This window comes from Gopherus flavomarginatus (assembly GCF_025201925.1).
Source record: "Gopherus flavomarginatus isolate rGopFla2 chromosome 13 unlocalized genomic scaffold, rGopFla2.mat.asm SUPER_13_unloc_3, whole genome shotgun sequence".
Classification (NCBI taxonomy): Eukaryota; Metazoa; Chordata; order Testudines; family Testudinidae; genus Gopherus; species Gopherus flavomarginatus.
The window spans coordinates 2,216,796-2,235,904 of NW_026114611.1; the positions used below are offsets into that span (position 1 = coordinate 2,216,796).

The 19,109-nt window shown below is 51.3% G+C and overlaps 1 protein-coding gene and 3 non-coding genes across 4 annotated transcripts in view; 3 read left to right on the forward strand and 1 right to left on the reverse strand.

The window, feature by feature from the left end:
* Positions 1-19,109, forward strand: part of LOC127041591 (uncharacterized) — a 592,831-nt gene that overhangs the window by 491,878 nt on the left and 81,844 nt on the right. The window lies entirely within an intron of this gene.
* LOC127041626 (U1 spliceosomal RNA) lies at positions 378-542 on the forward strand. The gene has a single exon (XR_007771715.1). It is a non-coding gene; the product is annotated as a U1 spliceosomal RNA (small nuclear RNA).
* On the forward strand, positions 15,078-15,151 carry TRNAV-UAC (transfer RNA valine (anticodon UAC)). Its single transcript has one exon. It is a non-coding gene; the product is annotated as a tRNA-Val (tRNA).
* TRNAK-UUU (transfer RNA lysine (anticodon UUU)) lies at positions 17,120-17,192 on the reverse strand. The gene has a single exon. It is a non-coding gene; the product is annotated as a tRNA-Lys (tRNA).

Consider the following 19,109-nt stretch of genomic DNA (forward strand, 5'->3'; position numbering starts at 1 on the left):
CAGCTGGTCCATGTCGTCTCTCTGATAGCCTGGATGCCTGGGACGGGACCCGGCTTCAACTCCAGGGCACGCAAGAGCCCTGGCCCGGGCAGGCAGGGGGAGGGGCCCGAGCGGAGGGGCGGAGCCGCATGAGCATGGATGCAGATCTGTGTGCGAGCAGAGCATTGTGGGAGCAGAGACAGGCTGCCCGGCAGGGCCCGCCTTTGGCCCCGCGAGCTCGGCATGGAGAAGGGAGGGGCCTCGGGGACGCGGCGGGGCAGCTGTCGGCAGTGGGGGCCGGTGTGGGCGAGGCCGGGGGCTCGGGGCGCGGCGGTCCGCCCCGCGTCTTATAAGTCTGGGGAGAGCGAGGGCAGGCGGCAGCTGGGCAGTAGGACCTCATACTTACTTGGCAGGGGAAATACCATGATCACAGGGAGTGGTTTTCCAGGGTGAGGCTCATCCATTGCACTGTGGGTGTGCTGACCCCTGCAATTTCTCCAAATGTGGGAAACTCAACTGCATAATTTGATGGTAGTGGGGGACTGTGTGTGCGCTGTCCCCTGATGATTGGTTGACAAGACAGGAAAACTGAGATGCCTTGCGGAGTGCTGCTCAGTGGGCTTGGGGATGCTTGGTCCAGTGTGTAGCTGTATGCTTAGTTGGTTTTGACAAAAGCAGTTTTGTTCTCCTGTCTTTGTGACTGTTCTCTTCCTCAGGCCTTGTAGCTTTTGGCCCTTTTGTCATTGCTGCTGAGAATAGGGCCAAGAGAGAAAAAGCAAAGCTCAGTTCTGAAACTTTACTTGTGGCTTCCAAGGCTCTGTGCTTTCTTGACCTTCCCTGGTCTTTTGCAGCTGATCTGCTCTCTAGTCTGCTTTTGCCGGGGGGGGGGGGAGGGCTTGGACCAATGCCTTCTTTTGCTCTAAGGGGAGCTGCCCGCCCGCCTGCTCTGCTTCTTTCCCTGCTTGTAGCTTCTTGCCCAGCCCTCCTTCTTGGGCTCTTCCTCCATTGACAGGAGGACGGCCTGTCCAAAAGGCCTGTCCTGCCCAGTCCCCTCATCCACCAGGCAGCCTCACCCCCTGCCCTGGGGCCGCTTTGGCTTTTGCTGTCTGTTCTTGTCTCTTGGTGGCCTCCCTGTCTGTGCTACGGAGACCATGCTGTCACAACCCTGTGCTGGAGGAAGTCTTTCCGTCGCTTTAGGCCCCCTGCCTCCCCGAATGCCCTTAGCTACGCTGGGGCTTAGGGCGGCGTGGCCGCGTCGCCCAGGAGCGAGGTTCCCTCTTGCGCACCCCTGACGGATGGAGCTGTTTTGACTTAACTCTTCGGGACGCTCCAACCCTCGGGCCTGGTCTGCACGGGGAATGTAAATCGGCGCGGCTACGTCAGTCCAGGCCTTGGTGGGAAGAATTTTTCCGTCGACCTAGCTCCCGCCTTTCGGGGAGGTGGATGGCCTGCACCAACGAGGAAAACCCTCTCCAGGACCCTTCTCCAGGAACAGTGCCTTTCCATTTGGGGAGATTATGCTGACCTGTGACTACCAATCTCTCACTGTTAACTCTTACAGCAAACCAGGGCAAAGAAAGCCTATGCAAGCGCTATTCTGCAGCCCCGATGCTCTTTTCTGCTCCTTCCCACCGTAGGTTAAGCAGGGTGGCTATGAACTCTAGCCTGCCATCTTTTGGTGATCTGTTGTAAAGGCCTTTTGAGGCTGCTGTCATTTGCATGGTTCCACCCACCCCGGATTGCATGATGGGAGTGCTTGTTCAAACGGTCATTTCAGCTACTGTGGGATCCCCAGTCTCTTTGTAATTGGGGCAGGAGTAATGCAGTGTATTTTCCTGTTCGTTCTGAATCAAGGAGAGAGGAACTGTACCTGGCATTTGAGGCCTGAGAGCTTCTCCCTCGCCTGTAAAGTACTCACCCATTAAGGGGTCTGGGTTCCAAAGACCCAAAGCTTGTGGAAGGTGGGTATGGATGTTTGTTTGGTTCTTGCTGGTCTGTGCTTGTAGGTTTCTTTCTTGTTGTCCATGGTGTGTAAAGACAGAGGTGTTTTTGAATCTTTTTGAGTTGTTGTTAGTGCTGCAGTTGTTTGCCTTAATGTTATGTCACTCAATCTTTCAGGGTATGCTTTGGTTCCTGAGAGGTAAAAGTCTGCTGCGTGTGTGGTATTATGGAGTGAGGTAACAAAGGTTGGTGTTGCAGAGGTGGTGCATGTGCCACAAAAATCCCCTTCCCCCCTGCCAACCCCAGCTCTGGTCCCAGAGTCCAGAATTTGCATAAACCCTCCTGCTGACCTGTGACCAAGAATTTGGTTGCAGAGGTAGTTCGTGTGTCACAAAAGTTGTGTCCCACAGCTGATCTCTCAGTGTGCAATCTGCAAAATTTCCTTGCCGTTTGAGCTGTAAGGAACATTTTACCCATCTATGAAGTTGTTTAAAACTTTTAGTGTGGAAACAAGATGCCAGTCCAGCAGTTTATGTATGTCTAAAAAGGACATTTGGTCATTAGTAACTTTTTATCTGTGGTATAGATGTAAATATGTATTAGAACTATAAAAGTTCTATTTTTAAACTAGAGAGATACATAAGACCTAAAACTTGCATTTCCAGATTTCACAAGAAATCTGTATTAATAAATACAAACATCCTTTTTCAATCACTCTTATTTCACTATGCTTTGGAACCCATGTCCCTTGCCTAACGAGATTTATGTAGGTTCGGGTGAGTTCCGAAATCATGAACTGCTAAGTACCGTTCTACTGTCCTTGATTTATATCACCGGAATAACTGCACTTTATTACCCCTGCCCTAATAAGAAAGAGACTGGGGATCCCACAGCAGCCAAAATGACCCTTTGGACAGGCACCCCCATCATGCAATCTGGGGTGGGTTGAACCATGCAAATGACATCAGCCTCAAAAGGCCTTTACAACAGATCACCAACAGATGGCAGGGTAGGGTTCATAGCGACCCTGCTTACATTCTCCCCCAGCCAAGAATTGGTGGTCCTGATAAATCACATTTCCTATTATATCAACTTATTGGTATTGAATGCAAAGTTATGGCTAGCAAAAGTAGCCACCCACCTCTGCCTTGTAGCATCCAACTTAGCCCTTGTTAACACATAAGTCAGTGGATTGTTCTCTGTCCACACCTGAAACTGAGCACCACACAAGTAGTCTCGAAATTTCTCAGTGATGGCCCATTTCAAGACCAAGAACTGCTGCTGGTGGATGGGATAGTGAGTTTCGCTATCAGACAGTCCTCAGCTGGCAAAGCCTACAGATTTACATTTCCTTCCACTTCCTGGTACTGGACTGCTCCCAGACTCTCCAAACTGGCATCAGCATGCAGGATAAACGGTTTGTTTGGGTTAACAAGGACTAGGGCTTGCACATGAATCAGGCAAATAATTATTTCCCATAAAGCCCTGTTACTTCTCTCATCCCGCCATGTCCCAAATGGAGAAGAGAGGAGCCCCTCCCGTGTCCCAGGCCAGGAACCCCAGATTGGAAGGGATGAGATGAGATGAGATGAGATGAGATGAGATGAGATGAGATGAGATGAGATGAGATGAGATGAGATGAGATGAGATGAGATGAGATGAGATGAGATGAGATGTTCATGATTCAGTCCAGGTCTGCTAGTGTTGCAAAGGAAAAGATTTCTTTTCTCAACCTAGGTCAACTTGAATTGTTGTTGTAGTGGGGGAGAGATGTTTCTCATCTGGTTCTTAGATGCTTTGGTGAGAGGGGACAGGGAGAGGTTTTTTCTTTCCTCTGCAGCTTGAATCACACACTTCTTTTCTGCTTTTTGTTTTAGCTTGATTTCTCTCTTTCATCTCAATTTTCTGTTTCCTGGCCTCATTCCTGAGCATTCACGGCCCAATTCTCTATCCTAACTCTGAGTCCTCTACTGCACCCTGAATGTCTCATTCTAACCCCACCCCAGAGTCTGGACCCCCAGAGCCAGTGCCTTCATCCCTCTGCACTCCAATTTTCTGTCCCATGTGCCCTGATATAGGGTGTACTCATAATATTAATTTGGATAATTTGATGAAAATTTAATTGATTAGCTTACATTTTATTTAATTTAATTGAGTTACAAAGTTACAGTTGCATTACTGCTATTCAGAAGATACATATGGCATTATATGCAACAAAGTTTTGGTTAATATACTCACAGCCTTCCTTGATAACCTGGTGGTAAGAGACACAGGACCAGCCTTGCAGTTCAGGTTTCTCAATTCTTAAGTGAAAGATGAAGTGCTTCGAAAAAGCTAGTGTTACTTAGGGTTTACTTGTATATGTTAAACTTAAAATCAAAACCTAATAAACAAAGACTAAAAACGTAGGGAAACCGAACTTAGCCTAGTTCCCTTGAAACTTAAAGTTTAAGAACAAGTACAGCCTGCTGATAGTACATAGAGAGAGAGTGGAGGAAGTAAGTCAGAATGATAGAGCAAAGTGCTCTAGCAAGGTGTGTTACCTCTTTTATAGGGCACAAGGGCCGGAAATCCTTCCTCCTATGCCCAAATTTCATTCCTCACCCACAAAACATTAGGGTACATTTACTTCATAGGCTAGTATGTTTGTGCTTGTTGATGACATGTACATATGCACATAAGTTACCTTGTAGCGTACCTGTTAAATCTGTGGGTACAACACTGAAAAAAACCCTATGCCATTCTCCATTGTCGATTGGTCTAGGTAAAGGTCTTGGACAGGCATGGGTACTTATCTATTTAAGTAACATGATAAAGGTCGATTTTCCTCTCTGAGTAAAAGGTCACAATACAGGTATGCTAACTTTGCCTTAGCTTAACATACAGGATATGGCCTGTAGGTTCTCGTAAGTCATGTGTCTCAGTCCCCTAATCATTTTTATTGCCCTCTGCTGGACTCTCTCCAGTTTATACACATCCCTTCTCATGTGGGTCCCAACCCCAAAAGTACTCACATTTCACCCCATTGGCTCCAAAATGCCAGCTTTTAATATGTAAATAGGGTGCTGCCATGGTCAAGTCACTCCCGAGCTCTCCAGTGGATTCTGCTGGTGGAGAACAAGGTGAAAATTAGCCAGGATGTCACTCAGTCAAATCCCTGTGCTCCCCACAGGTGATATCGGAAAGCTCCAAGATGGCTCACTTCCCTTTCTCTCATCAGCTTCAGGCCCCAGGGTTACAAATGCACAAACCAGTTGGGATTCTCCCGTGGCCTCAGGGTGTGGGGCTACTCTGAGGGGATGGACTTGCACACTTGGGCTATTAGTGCAAAGATACAATTTCAATTTCTCTAAGAGAAATTGGAGGGCAATTTATATTTGGTAAAAATCTTATTTAGTGAAAGGAAAGCTGCAGTGACAGCCTGGTTACTGGGGTGCAAAACACCTTCCTCCTGGGAGAAACAAGAAGTTAGAATTAGAAATTTACATCGTTTGTTCCTGTGTTGGTACAGGTTTAATTTTGCTTCTGTGTAGGTTTGTTTCAGGCTGTGACCATTTTGGTTTATTGGGTTGTTTTGGTTTTTTTAGTTGGACTGGAGCTTTTAATTGACATTTTCTGGATCGAATGGCTGTCCTGCAACACCAGTTTTGACATAGTTCTGCATATTTTATACAGATTTGACCAGTATTCAAGGATTCAATTCCTTTATAGGAGGTTTTAGTGGTCATGCTTATTTATTTGATGTTATTTTATCATTCTGCTGCAGCACACTTTTTTGATAAAATGTTGAAATTATTAATTTACAGCATTTGTTAGTTTTTATTTTTACAAACAAAGTTTTTCTTAATGTTTGGGTTTTAAATTAAGCCTTGTTTTTGGTTTCCATTTAGGTTTTGGTTACTGATGGGATCTTTAAGAGAACTTTGGATTCAGTACTAAAATTTGGACAGATTTAGAATATTTAAAGTAAACCCTGTTTACTATTTTGTTTTAATAAAGTTTGTATTGCTGTAAACCCTAGCCCGGGAGAGAGGAGATGAGCCTGGCCTTTAACTGAGAAGGAGCAGAGTCATGGCCTCCATGAAGGGTGGGGCCAGGTGATGGGGGGCACAGCCCCCCAATTTCTTTGTCTAGCCCATCTCAGTCCCCCACTAAAGGAGAAGAGTCTGATGCCACCCCTGCTGGTCACTGGGTGTCACTGCTGCTCCATGGGAAACATGCTCTGTGCCTTACCCAGATTGGTTGGAAACACACTCTGTGCCTTATCGTGACTGGTCCGTGGGTGTCACTGCTCGTAGAGGACAGACACACGCTGTGCATTACACCACCTGACCAGTGGGTGTCACTGCTGTATCAAGGGAAACACCTTCTGTGCATTACCTTGAATGACCAGGAGGTGTCACTGCTGCTCCAAGGGAAACATACTCTGTGTGTTACCCTGATTGGCCAGTTGGTGTCACTGCTGCGCCAAGCAAAACACCTTCTGTGCATTACTCTGACTGCCCACTGGGTGTCACTGCTGTGCCAAGGGAGACATAAGAACGGCCAGACTGGTTCAGACGCAAAGTCCATCTAGCCCAGTATCCTCCTGTCTTCTGACAGTGGCCAGTGCCAGGTGCCCCAGAGGGAATGAACAGAGCAGGGAATCATCAAGTGATCCATCCCCTGTTGCCCATTCCCAGCTTCTGGCAAACAGAGGCTACAGGCACCATCCCTGCCCACCCTGGCTAATAGCCCTTCATAGATCTATCCACCATAAACTTATCTAGTTCTTTTTTGAACCCTGTTATAGTCTTGGCCTTCACAACATGCTCTTGCAAGGAGTTCCACAGGTTAACTATGCAACTTCCCTGAGTTTACCCCCACCCTCCCCTGGCCAGGTTGTATATGGAAAAGAGGATGAGGATGAGGAGAGCCATGATGTGTCTGTCAGTGGCTGGTGCCTCAGTTTCCTCTAGGCAGCAGTGCTGCAGGCTCCTTTGGTCTGTGCCCATGCAACTGTGTCTGGGGAAGGGGGAGTAGAGGCTCATTCTTCCCAGCCCCATGCCCCACCCCCAGCACCTGGGGAATCCAGGCCAAATTTAACCCTGGTAGCTGGGCTGGGATTAGCCTGGGCTGAGGCAGGGCTGGGGAGGAATTGGGAGGGAGACAGACACACCTGGTGTGAGGGAAGATCCTCCCATTCCCTGCCAACCCCCTTCACTCCTTGCAGCATAGCACCCCCTAGCATTTCCTTCTCTGTCATGGGAGCTGTCTGCTGCCTGCTTCTTCCTTAGCATCGTCTCTCCCCATCCTGAGGCACTGGTATTGCTCATCCTGTGCAAACAGGCAGGCCCCGGTGTGCCCCATGGCACTGCTCTGCAATTGTGGGGGCAGCTGTTGGATGGAGCCATATCAAAATATGGGAGTGGGCAAGGCTGGGGACCAGGACTCCTGGGTTCTCCCCTCAAATGTGGGAGGGGAGTGGAGATTAGGGGGTAGAGTAGGGGAGGGGCAGGGCTGGGATCCAGGGCTCCTGCTTTTTCTGGTTTTCTCCACCTCCTACAGCTGCCTCGGTCCTTTCAGTGTGTTTCTTGTTCCAAATTCATTTGCTGACTTGTGTAACTCACCCCAGAGGTGGCTGCATCTCAGTGTTGGGTGAGGCACCCTTGGCTGCATCACCTCCTAACTGTGTCTCTCTCCCCCTTCGGGTGACCCTGCAGCACTCGGCAAACATCCACAAGATCATGGGGCACTTTGAGCACTGGGCAGGCAGGGGTCAGGCTCCCAGCCCTCCCTCCAGAGAATGGGACTCAGCACCCCCTACTTTTTACAGGGATTAAAAAGGGGCAAAGGGGGGCAAATCAGAGGAGGGGGTGGCCAGGGTCTGAGCAGGGGGTGAAAATTGACTGGTCGGGGGGGTCAAGCAGCTGGAGGCAGAGTTAGGAGAGGGACTGAAGGGCAAAGTCAGGGAGGTGGGAAGGAGCCGGAGTTAAGCCCAGAGGGAGGCGCTGCCAGAGGGTTAAACCCTGGCACAGGCAGGGACAGAGGGGTAACAGTTATCCCGGTGGGCTGAGACTCCAGTGTTTGCAAACATGGGTGGGGGGAGCAGAGGGCTTTTTTATTTCCCCTCCCACAGGCAGCACCTCTCAGCATGGGCTTCCCAGGGCTGGACTCTTAAAGGCACAGGCATCCCACTGCCTAGACACTGCAGCTCCTCTCTGATGTAACCTACTCAGGTGCTGCAGTAGGAGACTCAATTCAGTGAAACTGGGCATTCCCTATATGCCCCCCAGTCAGGGGGCTGTGCACCCCCTTCCCCGAATTTCCCCAACACCCCCTCCCTCAGTGGTCAGGTAGTTACATGCAGCGCTGCCAATGTTGTCATTGGTTGCAAATTTGAATGGAAATTGAAATGTTAACACACACTTTAAAAGCAGATACAACGTATGAAAAGTACTTGTACCTGAGAAAGTAAAATAGGTTTGGAAAGTCTGGACAAAGCCAGGTTTCCTCACCCAGCTGTTGTGTTTGCTGACAATGTCGGTGTATTGGCTTCGGCAGTGTTGGCCAACCTTAGAATTTCAAATGATGATTTGTAAGCGAGGTGTGAATGAGCTCTCCCCTGGCAGCTACTGATGACCAGGGTTGGGAGGAGGCTTTGGGACCAGACTGTATTTACATGAACTCACCTACTCTGCTGAGGTATCCAGCAGACAGAGCTGGGCTGCCTCTGCTCTAGGTGCCCAGAGGAGGGAAGGTGTGTGGGGCTCCAGCCTGGGACTCTTCCTCCCTCCTGCCAAGCCCTGACTATTAATCCCAGCCCTGGCACTCCTTTCTTCAAGCGCCATGTGGGCCAGAGGAAACGTGTGGTAGGAAGCACAAGAGCCAAGCTTGTGGACAGCAGGTGAAGCAGCAAGAATCCTAACCATCAGCAGGGCCAGCTTTAGGCCGATTTGCCTGATTCCTGGGAATCGGGCCCCGCGCCTAAGAGGGCCCCACGCTTTAGGCGCCTTTTAAATTTTTTTTTACTTACCCCGGCTGCGGTCTGCTCCGGGGTTTCCATGGCCCCGTTCCCCTGACCAAAGCGCCGGCGGGAGCGTGGCTGCCCCACAGCCCTGCTCTCTCAGCTGGAGCTCTGGCCGGAGCACCGAAAGCTCCGCAGCCCCGTCTGGAGCTCTGGCCCGAGCACCTCAAGCCCCGTGGCCCCATCTGGACCTCCGGCCAGAGCGCGACAAGCCCCGTGCCCCCGGCTGGAGCTCCGGCCCGAGCGCCGCAAGCCCCCTGCCCCCGGCTGGAGCTCCGGGCCCTTTAAATAGCCCCCAGAGCCCTGGGGTAGCAGGGGGCTCTGGGAGCTATTTAAAGGGCCAGGGCTCCAGCTGCCTCTGCCACCCCATCCTTTAAATAGCCGCCGGAGCCCCGCCGCCCCCATGCATTCCCCAGGGCTCCCACAGCTATTTAAAAGGTCTGGGGCGGGGTAGAAGCAGGAGAGCCCCAGGCCCTTTAAATAGCCCCCAGAGCCCTGGGATAGCGGGGGGCTTGGCGGCTATTTAAAGGGCCGGGGCTCCTGCTGCCTCTGCTGCACCCCCTGCCCTGCCCGCACCAGCCCCACCCCCCGCTGCCTGCAGCCAGCTCTGCACCCCCTGCCCACAGCCAGCCCCACCAAACCCCCTGCCTTCTCTCCAGCCAACCCTTGCCACACACCCCTGCCCGCACCAGCCCTGCACTGTCCGCCCTGCCCTGTCTCCAGCCAACCCCTGCTGCACCCCCCTACCTGACGCCAGCCAGTCCCATACTCCTGTCTCCAGCCCTGCCAACCCCTGCTGCACCACCCTGCGGCCCTGCCTGAAGCCAGCCCGCCCCACACTCCCCTGTCTCCAGCCAGCCCTGCACCCCTTGCCCTGCCTGCAGCCAGACCCTACCTCCAGTCAGCCCCTGCTCTGCTTTTAACCAGCCCCATGTCCACTGCCACCCTGCAGTTCCCAGGCCATTAACCTGCACACCTGCTTCAATGAGGGGGGCAGGAAGCAGCGGGGACCCACACATGTGCACACCCCCAGGGAGTGGCGGGGACCCACACATGTGAAACAGCAGTCGTTAATAACCAATCAACAGCATATATGATGCAATGTACATAATAAACAATTTTATTATTTATATAGTTATGGAAAGTAAATAGTACATGGAAGGCTTTTTTTTTTACACTTTTTTCTTTTTAAGTCATCCCTGCCAGGGCCCTGCAGAAAGTGTTTGAATTGGGCCCTGCACTTCCTAAAGCCAGCCCTGACCATCAGCATAGCAAGTTCTAGAGCCCTAATCCATTGTGGACACCCTAGCCAAAGATGTGGCTCTTGGAGGTGTGAGTCACCCCAACAGGAGGGGAAAGATTCACTCTTACACACCTAGAAACAGGGAAGTTGAGCGGTGGGGCTTTACCGTAAGGTCTCACTGAGATTGGAACTCAGATTACAGGACTCAGAGCCCTGAGTGCTGCCCATTACACCATGGGACCAGCTTGTGCTGCCGTCTCTGCACATTGGTGACCCTCATGGGGCTGCTTGTGTAAGGGGGCTCTTGGCCCTTTACTAAAACTTAGTGTGTGTGTGGGGGGGGTTGGTTGGCTAGTTCCCAGCACCAACTCCAATAGGGTTCCCCTGTGCAGGTTCCAATCTTGCTCACAGCAAGGCCTGTGTTTTAGCCAGTATCTCACCCAGGCAACACCTCTGTACAACCCACTCAGACACTCTCAGTTCTCTCCCCACCCCAAGTAAATCCTGTTCTGCTCCTTTCATAGAGATCCCTGGGGCACCACCTCACACTGTGTCCCTGAGGGGTCAGGCAAACTCTCTGCACCTGAAGCCTCTGCCACTCACCTGGTGCCCCATAGATCAGCCATAGCCCTGGTTCTGCTCCTCTCTCTAGAGTGCGAAAGGAGCCAAGTCAGCGACTCCATGGGAGCTATGGGGCTGCAGAATCAACAAAGAAAAAATAGGTGCTCAGCACCCACTGGCAGCCAGCTCCCCCGCCCGCCCACTACAGGCCTTGCTGACAAGCTCCTCCTCTTCCCCTTCAGCACCTCCCACTTGCCAGTGATCAGCTGTTCAGTGGGGTGCAGGAGCCGCTGGGTGGGGAGGGGAAGGAGCAGGGACGGGAAGAGGTGGGGGTGGGAGAGGAATGGGGCAGAAAGGTGCAGGATGGGAAGAGATGGGACAGGGGTGGGGGGGTGGGGCAGGGCCTGGGGACAAAAGGAGGGATTTGTCCCGGACCCCAGACCCCTCTAGGGCCGGCCCTGAAGGGAAACGCTGACTATCACAGTGACAATAAAACTGACCAGCATTCCAGGGGAGACTGAGGGAGATCCACACTCATCAGGTCTCTTCTCTCCTGCATGGTGAGCCAGACACTGCTCTCTCCTGGCTCTCACTCTAGCAGCTGGATGCCAAGGAGCCATTTCCCCACAGGAAGTTCATTGAGTGCCCCTGTGGTGCTGGGGGAGCTGGCACTGCTGCTGCCTGTGGGACTGGCAGGGGGGTTGATGTCTGCACAGACTCTCAGCTGTCAGGCCGGAGGGGGCACTTGGGACCTTACCAGACTGGCTCAGTGAAGACGGGGGGTTGACAGAGCAATACAGATGCTCTCCAGAGCACGGAGCAGCATCCACCCATGCAGCCAGGCAATGAGCATTTCCCACAGCCTGGAGCCGAGGGGGAGGCGGCAGCTGCTGTTCCAGCTCCTAGGGGACAGGCCATGCCAGCCAACAGACACTTCTTACTCACCACAGCTAACGGTGCCGGGTTCCTCCGGTGGGGGTGTGAAGCAGCCGTTCGTTTTTCTGTCCTTTCTGTGTGCAACTGCTGACAAAAACATCCCAGACAGAGAAGCAACAGGCCAAAGTGCTATCATGGAGCTGTTAAAGTAGCTCAGTCGGGCAAGCACTAGACTGAAAATCTGAAGGTTTTTGGTTCAATCTCAGGCTTTGACAGGCCCTGTTTGTGCAGGGAAGGCTTGTTTTCTGGGAGCACAGCAATGTCTGCACCCAAGGTGAGTTCCTGAGCTTGGGCTCTGCAGTAGGAAAACACAGAATGAGCTTCTGCCCCTAGTTGGTCCACTTCACCTTTAATAATGAGAACTGTCTTTCCCAACATGGTAGGAAGAAAGTGAGGCAGGGCAGCCCTCAGGAATGTTGCCAGAGGGCTGCTGGGCAGGGACTGGGGATGGAAGCTCCTCTGTGCCGCTGAGCAAGGGCAGTACCAGGGAAGGGGCATCTGTAAAAGTGACCCAACACACCTCTCCTCCTCTGGGCACCTAGAGCAGAGGCAGCTGGTGCTGACAGCTCCAAGGGAAGGCTTAAAAGCCACAGAGCAGCTGAGGTCAGGCCTAGAGGAGGGCAGGACCATGCCTATGTGTGGCCTTCAGACAGGCACAAAAACACCCAGCCAGGCTGCTCCCTGCTATGCCAAACACCCACTGAAGGTCACCAGCATGCGGGGCAGCTGCTGATGTTCTGTGGCCAACATCACAAGATGGTAGGAAAGCAGGGCCAGCCCCTATATTGGGGCCTCTGACTGGTCCCACTCACGGTGCTCACTTTTGCAGTGGGGCAGGAGATTTTATCCCAAGAGGCTTTTCCTGAGCTGGCGAGAAGCAGAGAAACACCCAGACTCCGAAAATGCTATGTAGCAAGTACCCTCCAGCACAGGGACAGGCGCACACGCCGGCCCGGGCAGTCGCCCACTTTCTTTGGCAAGCCAGGAATGGCAAAGGCTAGACTGGAAGCACTTGGGGCTCATGCCCCCGCCTTTGTGACACCCAACTCCCAACTCCTTCCCGGGGCTCTAGCTGAAGCCAGAGCATTGGCCTGAGCCGCCAAGAAGAGGTTCCAACCCTGAAGCGAGCAGGACTTTCAGCACAAAGGTAAAACTGCAGAAAAACCACCACCAAGGGACTCAAACCCTCAATCTTTTGATCCACACTCAGATACCTTATCCATTAGGCCACATAAAGGGTTCCTGGGACTTTTTTTGCCTCTCTTTTGCCTACCTGCTTGCTCTTGTGGTGAATGGTGAAAATGGTCTCAACAAGCCCAGGTAACTCAGTTGGTAAAACATCAGGCTTTTACTCTGAAGGGCCAGGGTTCAAGTCCTTGTCTGCATGCTCACCTTTTTAGTTGCCTTGTGTGTCAGGAACCAAATGATTCCTGGTACTGTCCACCAGCCACATGCAGATTCCCAGAAGCCATGGCCATTTCCTGGAAAGGTTCCTTTCCTCAGGAATCAGGAGAGAGGCCACATCCACAGGAACAGGCCTAGAACATGCAGTCTCTGGCTGGTAGGAAGCGCTGTGGGGCCAGGTGCTGAGAAAGCTCAGAGGGAGAGCAGCAGAGCTGAGGGGAAGAGAGACAGAGAAGCAATGAGTACAGAGGGCAAGTGTACAGGGGGTTCTGGTCTGGCTATTGTGGGGAACTTCCCTGGTTTATACATGACCCTGGTGCAATTGGCCAGAGAAAGGATCTGAGTCCCCACCCCCTTACCAGAGGCCTGCCTGACCCCAAGGACTCTCTTTCTACTCTCATGTGTGGCAGAGTCCTCGTAACCGCAACAAGGCTGGGCCCAGGAATCCTGCTGAAAAACCAATACTAGTCTGGTTGGGGAATTTGGTTTGAATGTATTATTAGGATTCTCTTCTGATTTCTGAATCAGTTCAGCTCAGTCTTTGTCCTCCAGGTGTGTTTCCAGCTGTTGAGTTATGGGGGAGAGAGGCCAAGTCATGGTGTCTCTACCCTTCTTTCATCGTTTCTTCCAGCTTGTTAGGAAGCTCCTTTGCTAGGATGTGAATCAAGCAGTGTCCATCCTCACAAGGCAGACTTGTACAAACCATATGATCATTATATGAGAGTGGTGAATATGGGGCTTCCAGGGTGCTGCTTTGAGCACAGCGTGCCACACCTGGGCTTCCATTGCAATGGAGACGTACCCTTAGAGTCCATCTCTCCTGGGATAAAGATGGCAGCAGGGCTGGCCTGGGTCATCTGACTTGGGCTCATGGACGTAAAGCTGAGGGGCTAAAAACTGTGGTGCAGATATTTGTGTTCACACTGAAGCCTGGGTTCAAAAACCCTCACCCCTCGTGGAGCCTCAGAGGTTGGGCTCAAGCCCATATGTCTGCACTGTAATTTTATAGAGGTTGGGAGGCAGTTTAGAAAGTGGAAATAGTAAAACTGCATTGAGGGGAGTTTATCACTGACCTATCAGCTCTTAACACCCAAACTTTCAGTAACTCTATTATCAGTGCCTGTGAGTGTAATTTAAACCATAGGTCCATCTAGTTCTGAATCTTGTCTTCTGACAGTAGCCAATGCCAGATGCCCCAAAAGCCACCACTGGGAGTTGAATCCAGGATCTCCTGTTTACAAAACAGGTGCTTTAACCACCTAAGCCATGGTACTTGCTGTTACTTAAAGCATTGTGTCTGCCCACACCTGACTGTCTGCCAATACCCACTGGGCCCTGACAAACATTGCTCATGTTTGGCTTCTGTAAAGCAGAGGAGCAGGTGAAGTTTTGCTCCCTAGGTGTGTGTGTGATTCTTTGGACAAGTCTACACTACAAAATTAGGTTGGTGTAATTACGTTACTTAGGCTGGCAATGCAGTATATCAACCTAATCCCAGTGCAGATAGCGGCTCAGCTCTCAGAACTTTCTGGAACTATGAAAGGGAAGGGGCCCAGCCTCTGTAGCAGGAATGCAGGGCAGGTGAGTTCATGATGGGCATTATGGGATACTGGTGGAGGCCAGTTACGGTGTTATAATGACCAGCAGCATTTACACTGACAATTTGTCACTTTAAGTTTGCTGCACAAAGCTCTAGGCCTCTCGTCGAGGTGGTTTTATTTTGTCACCAAAACAGGGCAGTTTTGTCACCAGACGTGGTATTGCAGCGTGTGCACCAGCCAAAAGCTGCTGAACGAGGGAGCGTTGTGTGTTTTTCTCACACCTGAGCAATATAATGATGCTGAACTAACTGTAGTGCAGACCTGGGCAAAGATTCACACACACACACACACAGAGCTTGCAAGGAAAAGCTCACCTGCTCCTCTGCTTTGCAGAATCCAAACACAAGCAAAGCTTTTCAGGCCCCGGTGGGGATGGCAGGGAGTCAGATGTGCGTAGACACAGGTGGGCATCATGGCTTAGCTGGTTAAAGCCCCTGTCCTACAAACAAGAGATCCTGGGTTCAACTCCCAGTGATGCCTTGTTGATTAACTCTTGGGGCACCTGGTGTTGGCTACCGTCAGTGGACAAAACACAGAGCTAGATGGGCCTTTGGTCCAGCCCAGTGTGGTAGTTTTAAATTATACTCACAGGCACTGATAACAGAATTACTGGAAGTTTGGGAGTTAAGAGCTGATAGGTCAGTGGTCCAGCCTCTCACAGATGGGTTGAGCCCTGCTTCATGCACCGTGTGTGAGAATGAAAATACTAAACCCCCCTTTGAAATAACAAATGCAGCAGGACGTGTTATTGTCCCTGCCCCAAAGCAGACAGACCAATGGAGAAATGCCATTGAGTCCAGGGTAATACTCCACTGCCATTTTACCTTTTTTGCTTGCTAAACTCCCTCCCAACCTTGAGGGCTCCCAGAGCCCGATATTGAGCTTGAGCTGAGATGTCTACAGTGCAAATTTACCACCCCAAGGCCAAAATCCTCAGGAGCCTGAGCTGGCACAGGACAGCCTTGGGTCTTTCATTGCAGTGTGGACATAGCCGAGCATTATGTCTACACTGCCATTAACACACCCAAGTCACTATTCTCAAACCCTGAGTCAGTTGAATCAGGCTTGTGGGGCTTGTGCTGCAGGGTTATAAAATTACAGTGTAGACACTTGAGCTTCAGCCCAGCCTCAGAGACCCCACGAGGGGTGAGGGTTTCCAAGCCTGGGCTCCAGTCTGATCCCCAGGAGCCCAAATCAGATCATCCAGGTCAGTGGGATTTTGTCACAGTATAGATGCCCTCTTAGGATATGTCTACATTACAATGTAAGCCTAGGGTTAGCAGAAGTCATGTCAGCAGCCCCAACACATAAACATAAACCACGAGGAAAAGACCCACCCCCAAATAAGCTGGGCAGTGTCCTTCTCCCTACGGTTTGTAAATCCAGCAACCAAAAGTCCTTAAACATGAGCCCCCCCCAGCACTCCACTCACAGCTGTTGTCCTTAGTCAGTGCAAGCCCAGAGGTGTCTCTGTAGAGTTCACCTGCCATCCTGAGTGGAAAAGAGGGAAAATAAGAAGGCACTGTACATCACTGTCTTGTCTAGGAACTCACTCATCCCTCCACTGCTACCCTGTCCTAAAGTTGATTTAACACCTAAATTTTAGTATTGGGACCCCAGCCCACTTGGTCCTGGAACCCTTGTCCCCTGCCTACCAAGTGCTATTGAATTGAGGGTGAGTCCTTCAATCAGGGTCTGCCAAGCACAGTTGTGCTGCCCTTGATTCACACAACAAGGATAACAACTCTTTCTTTCTCCTGTCCCAATAACAAGGAGACTGGGAATCCAACACGAGCCAAAAGTGATCATTTTGGCAAGCAATGCAACATATTTCCAACGCACTGTAAAATCCACATGCAGACTCATACACGAAACCTTGCAAGAAAATCTTCCTGAGGGAGTCTGAAGCACCTGCTGCTGGAGGGAAGGAGGGAGCCGTGGTTTGGGATTGAGGGGCACTGGGAATAGGAGAGGCCTGTGGGTTGGGATTGATGAGCAGTGTAAAAAGGAGGGGGCTGTGGGTTGGGATAGAGGAGAAGGGTGAAGAGGAGTAGGCTCTGGATGGGAATGAGGAGCAATGTGCATAGGAGGGGCAGTGGATTGGGACTGAGGGTCACTGGGAGTAGAGGGGACATGGGTTTAGGCTGAAGAGCATCATCATTTGGGTATCCAGCAGGATAGAGGAAGGCCGCAGGTGATTGTAATTCCTTAGAGATATTCTGTTTTGTTTTCTGTGTGTGTGTGTGCATGCAAGGGAGGAAGATGCTGTGTGCCCAGAGGCCTTTATTCCTCCAGGCTGCAAGCACAGAGAGGATGTCAGGAAGTTGCCCCTTCAAACCCACACACACACAAAGGCCCTTCTTAGGAAAGGCACAGTCTTGAAGAGAAAAAGTAACACCAAAGAGGACATCAGAAGAACAAAGTTTAAAGATATAGTGAGTAGTTTATTACCTGACCAGGGACTTGAACCCTGGACCATCAGATTAAAAGTCTGACACTTTACCAGCTGAGTTAGCCAGGCTCACAACAAAAGATGGTCAAGTTATGCAGAGGAGAAACTAGTCAAGAAAAAGGGAAATGGATACAATATGGGAAACCTGCTGCTCTGTCTCTCTTCCCAGCCCTGGCCTGGCTTGGTATTAGTGCAGGTTAAAAAGACAGGGAAATATTGGCATCTACCAGCCTTTCATAGCTGTACAAGACTCAGGCACAGTACAGAGGTGCCCATCTGCAAGTGCCGAATGGTTGGATTGGCTAATGCAGCCTGTAGACGTGCAGGGCACACTGGGATATACAGCCAAGTGTCCATCACCATCATTATTTCAGAGGGATAATGATAATGATGGGAAGCTTCACAATTGACTCAGTAGTTGCATACAAAGGTGCACGTTTGGCAGTTACATTGGGAAATTCTGGCTCCTTCTCAGGCTCAGGTTGGCCATCCCAGTCTAGATGTAGAAGTTACAACATTGAAACTTGAAAGAGGGGCCAATTTCCCCATCATTTCCCACCTTTACATCCAAACACGATGACTTTCTGAATGAACCTGCCTCGTTCAGGCAGAAGATCTTGGGGTGGGTGTAGGAGTCACTGGGTAAAATTCTTTGGACTCTGTTCTGAATCAGGTCAGAGCAGAGGTACCTAGTGATCTAGACTGGCTGTAAAATCTATATATCAACCCCAAATATGGTGTGAAATTAATCCTCAGGAATGGCTGTTCCCCACCCAGACCCAGCAAAGGGCTTTCCAAGGAATGGGGCTTTTGAGGAAGGAAAGAAGAAAGATGTCCTTCTCTCCCTGCAGGAACTGGGCTCTTCACTTTGGACAGAAAGGAGGGGAAGGAAATGGCCACATGATGGAAGCAGAACTTAAGAAATGAAACACAACAGGCTTCTGTGCACATTGATTCTGCACAGTGAACGAACCTGTATCATGAAAAGCCAAAAAGCCATTTCTTTGTATGACAGTGAGAAAAGAGTTCCAATCATTCCTGCCCATTTACTTTTGAATTATTTTACATTATAAAGAAAATTGTAACAAAATTAGTCTGAGCTTGAGCTGCCTGTTATTAAAAGCCTGTACCCCAATTCAGTTCCAACTGCCCTGCAAGAAACACCCCCAGGTCCCTGCTCACCCCAGGAAGAGGAAAAAGAGAACCCCCCACTGGACACTGTCCTTGGCTCCAGGCTGCTGTCCCGGGGTGTCCCAGGGTGGGACTCCCCCACGCTCCGTGACAACTGGTGGCAGAGGTGGGATCTACTGCACCCTGTGGACGGCACTTCCTGCAGTAAGTGACTGGGGAGCAGTAAAACTAAAGGACAGTTTTAGGGGTGATTAACTCCTGGGAGTGTGTGACCAGAGAGAAGGACTTTTGCAGTAGCAGGGTCCCCCGGGGGATTGCAGTGAGTGTTCCCAGGGGCAGAGGAGTCTGCAGCTCGACCCTGGCAGAGAGGTGGTGACCTCAAGAAGGGCTGGTGCACTAGGGGTCTCCATGGAAATCGTGGGGAGCAGCGAGCACCCTGGCCTGTGAGTGGCCAGCAGGAAGATGTATGCCAAGTGGCGCAAATGCGACCTGGTGGAGCTGTGCAAGCAGAGGGGGCTGCGCAGTGGGAGCCTCACCAAAAACCAGCTGATTGCCCAGCTGGAGGTGGGAGATGGCTTGAATGAACTGATCCCTGTCTCTGAGGGAAGCAGCCTGGCAGATGCAGTGCAGGCACCAATGTCTGTCTCTGCTAGTAGCAGTCAGCCGGCGGCTGAGGGCTTCCCGAGACCCCCCCTTCCCGTGCCTAGGGGAAGGGCAGGGAGGAGCCCAGCGAATACCGAGGGCACCGTGACCCCCCCCCCCCGGCCAGCAGGGGATCCTCCCGGCAAAGCTCACCCTCCAGGAGTGGATCGTCTCGGCCACGCTCGGCATCCATGGAGCAGAAGCGGCTGGAAT